The sequence below is a fragment of the Euleptes europaea genome, chromosome 6, assembly GCF_029931775.1.
Source record: "Euleptes europaea isolate rEulEur1 chromosome 6, rEulEur1.hap1, whole genome shotgun sequence".
Taxonomy (NCBI): domain Eukaryota; kingdom Metazoa; phylum Chordata; class Lepidosauria; order Squamata; family Sphaerodactylidae; genus Euleptes; species Euleptes europaea.
In genome coordinates this window covers 69,466,629-69,472,868 of record NC_079317.1, presented here as the reverse complement: position 1 = coordinate 69,472,868, position 6,240 = coordinate 69,466,629, and positions in this window count along the sequence as shown.

Sequence of the window (6,240 nt, the reverse complement as noted above, 5' to 3'; positions counted from 1 at the left end):
GCCTGGCCTCGGCCAGGAAAGAGGTTAGAATACAAATTAATGAATTAATTACCATTGTAAGGCTACAGCAATGCATCTGAGACTGAATTTTTTTTCTTACTTCATGGTATACTGAAGCAGGTCAGTGCGTTTCAGATGACTATACTCTTAGAATCGACCACTTCCTGATAAGTGGTATGTTATCGTATTCAGTTAGTCACCCACTAAGCAGGACTGAACTACTTTACTCATATAAAAATGAGTCTTATTTATTGAATTGCTTCAATGTAATTTAATGTATATATGGGTATATGCAAGTATTACAAAGTCTTAAAATTCAGTAACAATGTATACTATGAAGCAAGCAAGTTCTACATACTATTCAGTTTTAAAATCCAATACTTATAATATACAGTTAAAAGTCTGATTTAGTTCAAAAATTCTGATTCACAATATCTAAAATAATATACCGTATTTAAATCCATACATACCCAATAGCCAATGTTCTGAGACCCTCTGAGAGAGGTCTGAGATTCTAGCCCTTCTGTGCCTTTATTTATACTGTTTAAGTCACCTTCAATGGGCTTGAACCTTGAGCTTGAGCAGGATACAGTTGTACTGCACATGCTCTGTGGCTTCCCTTTAGACTTCCATATAAGGACTTCCCCTTCCACCAGGCTATTTTGCTAAACTTTAAACAGTCAGTTTTGAGTGATGTTATCGCTCTATATTTTTAATTTTACCATCATTCTCATCTCCTGGAAAATACGAATAAAATGGACCTATTTGTAAGTTTCTACCATCATTTTATCATATTAAAACCCAATATGTTACAGTACATTAGTCAGCAAAATACAAGGTTGTAGGACAGGCGTTTGTGAAGGTGATGTCCTTTTAGTACAGGAATACAAGTGGAATTCCTGCATGACACTTCAAGGATAGAATGCTAACAGTATTCTAGGTCCTTCAAGGGTAAAGGACAAGCATTGGGCTCGGTGATATTTAAGTCTTTCAAGGATAAGGTGCAAACAGTGTTCTGGCTTGTCACATTTGTCCTTGGCCAAGAATGCTCAGGCTTGTAGCTTTTTTAATGGGCTTTTATGAGCTGTTAGTGTTTTACATTGAACAATTCTGCACATGTACAACATTAATACAGTAGTTTAAATGCCCTAATATGTCAAAGCCTGTAACAATGCAAACTTTGATCCAGGATAAATATGGATAACCAATTATCAAGTGGTTATTATCTATGGTGTGCTTGCCACCACTTCTGCATCTACTAACCTGAGAGGCAAACTTGATGTGTACAGCAGAGCCAGCATAAACTCATTGGTCAATGTAGCTCAGCATTGTTCCTCCTGACTGGATATAGACAAGTTTTTCCATCCTGTTACCTGAGGCCCTTTAATTGGAGATTTAATCTGGGATCTTGTGCATGTAAAGCATGTGTTTAGCCATTGAGATAAGGACCTCCCAATCAGAAACTATTAAAAGTAGGGTTGCCAACTGCCAGGTAGTTACAACCAAACAAACAGTAGTAGGCTACAAAAAGCAAACGCAACAAAGATGTAATGATACACAAGTCAAGGGACTATAAATGGCTGGGAGCTTTACATGCGATTTATGAGTTGTATTTTCAAGCCTTTATGGTAAGAATTTCAATTACATTATAATATATGCATTGTTTGTAGTCCTGTTATTGAGGTTTAATACTTTTATTGTAATCACACTTATAATCAGGCTGATGAAGCTACTTATTAGTAGCCAAAACGCTGGAGAATATCCGGAGCCGCGTTTCCATTGTGTTCTCCGCCTGAAATGAAATTGACCAGCAACAAGCCAAGCTAATTATATGAACAGTTTGCTCTCAAAAACTTGTGAATTATAGCATTTCTGGCTGTTAGCTGTGTATCATATTTGTACTTGTTCAACTTTTCAGTTGTTCCTTGTCGCTTTGTAACCCTTGTTACTTAGCTTTGTTTGCAACTTAGTGGTCTTGTTACAGTTGCAATACATTTATAGTCCCTTGACTTGTGTATCATTACATCTTTGTTGCATTTGCTTTTTGTAGCCTACTACTTTTACAGTATCAGTGAGTTGTTTATCTAACTGCCAGGTAGTAGCAGGAGATCTCCTGCTAATTCAACTGATCTCCAGCCGTTAGAGATCAGATCACCTTGAGAAAAATGGCCGCGGTAGCAATTGAAGTCTATGGCATTGAAGTCCCTCCCCTTCCGAAACCCTGCCCTCCTCAGGCTCTGCCCCAATTAACCCTAATTAAAAGTGGGCGTTCTTGCCTTTCCATGAGACAACACAGATGACCACCTTATGTTGCCCTGACCTGGATGGCCCAGGCTAGCCTAACCTTGTCAAATCTCAGACGTTAAACAGGATTAGCCCTGGTTAGTATTTGGATGGGAGACCACCAAGGAAGTCCAGGGTTGCTATGCAGAGAAGGCAATGGCAAACCACCTCTGAATATCTCTTGCCTTGAAAACCCTACAGGGTCCCCATAAATCAGCTACAACTTAATGGCCCTTCCCACCACCACCTTATGTTACATAGCACCATGGTAAATGATCAGTTGTATTCACCATTCTATTATGCAAACAATGGAGGAAATACTGAATACCATTTTAAAGAACCATTTCCCTCTAGAAATCTCTCCATTACTCAATGATATAAACAAGCTTAGGTGGAAATGTCTAAAAATAGATCCTCTCTGGAAAGCTTCAATGAAGTGTTGGTTAATGTTTAGAAATGGCAGCTACTCCTGTCAAGTACCCACTTTCAAGAACAACTCTATATTTGTGTACTATGAATTGCCTATCACTGGGTCTTTCTGGGAAATGAAATAAGATTTATCTTCTCCATTGGCCTCAAACAACTTGTGCATGTGACTTTTGTTTGAGATCCTGAAATATCAGTTTTAAGGGCTAGTTGCTTCCTTCCACATATGGAAGTACAGATGGGCCACAATGTGTGGGCAGAAAGTAATTGATAAATACCATATAAATGAAAGGAGCAACTACTCCAACACAGAACAATCAGCACATGCATAAATAGGGTTGCAGGTCCCTCTTCACCCCCGGCGGGAGGTTTTTGGGGCAGAGCCTGAGGAGGGCAGGGTTTGGGGAGGGGAGGGACTTCAATGCCATTTGCCAAAGCGGCTATTACCTGGAGGTTGGCAACCCTATGCATAAATCAGCATATAACTTTCAACATAATGATTTTTTTCAATTAAAATTATTCACATGATCATCTGTGAATTATGTAGTGATGGAACATCAAGTGTTGTCAATGCAAGAGCAAATCAGGCCTCCTTTGATTGTTTGAGAATTTGCAACTTTCTTCAGGCAAAGGCGGTACATTTTGCTTATCAGTATCTGTGCTGAATTTTTTGTAGCACGAGAACATGCCAGAACACTATTAATGCTGGTGTGCTTAGTTATAGAAAGAATCGTTTTACAAGCCTTCTGCACAGGTTTATTAAAATAATTAACAAAAAGCAGGGGGTCTACAAGGACTTTTGGGGGGTATCACATTTCCCCCTCATACACAATTTTTTCTTTCCTTCCCCAGAAAGCCTCCACAGCCTCTCCCCTTGTCTTGCTTCCTTCTCTCCTTCATATCCAGCAGTCAACCTATCTTATCTGCCCCCATCTTCAACTGCCCCCCCCCGAAAGCCTCTACCTGGGAAAACTATGACCCAGTTGTGTGGTGCCGGCCTCTGGGCCAGGCCCATTTGTGTGGTAAGAACTTGGGGGGGGGGGGCACTTCACTTTCCTCTTCCCCTTCCCTATGCTATTTCCTCCAGGCAACCCTCATATGAACGTAAGAAGAGCCCTGCTGGATGAGACCAGTGGTCCATCTAGTGCAGCATCCTGGTCCCAGCTCTCTGTGGTGGTGGCAGCCACCACCATTTTGACAATAAAGAGCAAAGAATGCTTTAAAAATTTTAAAATGCGCAGACAATGCTTTTTTCAAAATCGGGGGGATTTAAACTCTGTTTTAAAAAAAAATCATGTTTTTCTGCAGACCTAAGGGGTCCCCTAAGTCTGCAAAAACATGTTTGGAGTGAGTGTGCCCCCTATCTGCAGTTTTAAGTATCTGCAAGCAGGGGATACAGGTGGGAATTAGATATATATAAATGTGGGGGCCCATGAGACTTGCGGGGTGGGGGGAGGAATACGATCCTTCCCTTACCTGCTGAGCCCTGACTTGACTTTCTTCCAATCTCTTCCTGTCAGATACTGGCGTGGCTTCAGGCCTCTGCCGCTGCCTCCAGTCCCGGCTGCGGCAGATGCAGTGTCCAGGAGCTCCTCCGGGCCTGGAGTAGCCCTTGGGCTCCACTGCCACCATGGCTGGTCCCGGAATGACTCCAGGATACCACCACTGCTGCTGCTGCTGCCGGCACCAGGACACAGCCTCCAGGACTCCTCTCTCGCTGTACTTCCAGGACACAGGAAGTAACCTTTGAGGGGATTTAACCCCCCTCCAATGTTCCCTTTTTAATTTCAGATGTTTTTTGCAAACCTGGTGTGTGTGTGGGGGTGGGGGCAAAGTTTGAAGAAGTATCTGTTTTCATTCTGTGACCCTGATCCATGGATTTAGGTATCTGCAGATGGGGCCACACTTCAGTCTTAGAAAATACAAGTGGGAACCTGCGATATGCGTGGGGGGGATCCCTTCCCCCTCTTAGCTTTCTCCCTCTACCAACAGTGATGCTGCTAGGCTCACTGTGGCTCCCAGCCACCCCTGCACCCAATAGCAATGCTGCTCCTGGCATGGCTCCTGGCCACCCACCACCACCAATGGTGAGGCTGCCAGGACCACCATGGCTTCTGGCCACGACACTGTCAGGTCCACCACAGCTTCTGACCACCCCACCACTATGGCCGACAATGCATGGAGGAGGTGTTATGCGCGTTGTCTGTGCATGTGCAGACAACACTCTCAATTGGGGGGGGAATTAAAATCCCGATGTATTTTTTTAAGGTTTCCGATTCTTCTGCAAACCGGGAGGGTCTCCCAAGCTTGCTGGAAAATCTGTTTAGTGTAAGAGTGGTCCCAATCTGCATATTTAGATATCTGCAGATGGGAGCCACACTTCACTATTAGATAGATGATGATACCACTCTTTATATTTCTCATATATTTTCATAAGATGCCCAGATTACTATCAGTGAGAACTGGGCTGCTGCATCAAACCAAATAAATTCCAACTAGTTCTAGTATTGTTTCCGGCGAAAATGAAAGTATCAGGACTTTGTTTTCATATATTTTTTTGTGTGTACAACAATCTCAGAGTGAAACACCCTTTAAAGTTCCCCTCTGTAAAGTTGCCAGTTCAGTCCACATAAAGTGTTTTTTTTTTAATGAGTTAGTGGCAGCAGAAAACAAAAGAACATGGTAGTAAGTTTCATTGAAATTTGATTAAGAAACTAGCCAATCAGACACAACTGGACTTGATTAAGAAACTAGCCAATCAGACACAATCAGACAGTATCAGAATTATATATATGAAATAGAGAGTAGGAAGGAGCCCTTATTTTCATAAAATAAACCTTTAGTAGATGGTAAATGGGAGGGAAGGCAGCATGGTATAGTCCCATCTTCTCAGATCTCAGCAGCCAAGAGGAGTTGGTAATTGGAAGGCAGACCACCAAGGAAGGCAATGGCAAACCACCTCAGCATCTCACTTGCCCCAGAAGCCCCTTGCTGGGGTTGCCATAAGTTGGTTGTGACTTTACAGCACATGCATAAGCATTAATTAAAAAATTATAGCAAAGAAATCTGGTCTGAATAGTATGTACATAATCCCTCTAAACTTGCAGAAAATGCTTTGACTATAGTGAATTCTAGACCATCCTAGGTAGTTGTCATTGAAAAAGTTTTATCTATTGTTTAATACAGAACACATAGAAACAAATACTATAATCACATTCTAATCATATTGCTATTAAGGATGCAAAACTTCTCCCCAATTATACATACAAACGCTAGTTTAAACCTAAATCCCATTGATTTCAGTGAGAACTGGCTTCAGTTTGCACATTACAACATGCAGCATAAAGCTAATGTACAAGTGCTCTTGCTTCTCTATTTTTTGCTCTATATTGTCACATCCTGGGTGACAACAAGCACTTCTACCCCAGTGGAAGGATGGAGTTCATCAGTTCTCAGCAGCTAGATGCACAGATTCTCTTTCTTGATATAATACTGTTCAGTGAGAAGTGGAAGACTTAACACAGTTGTACA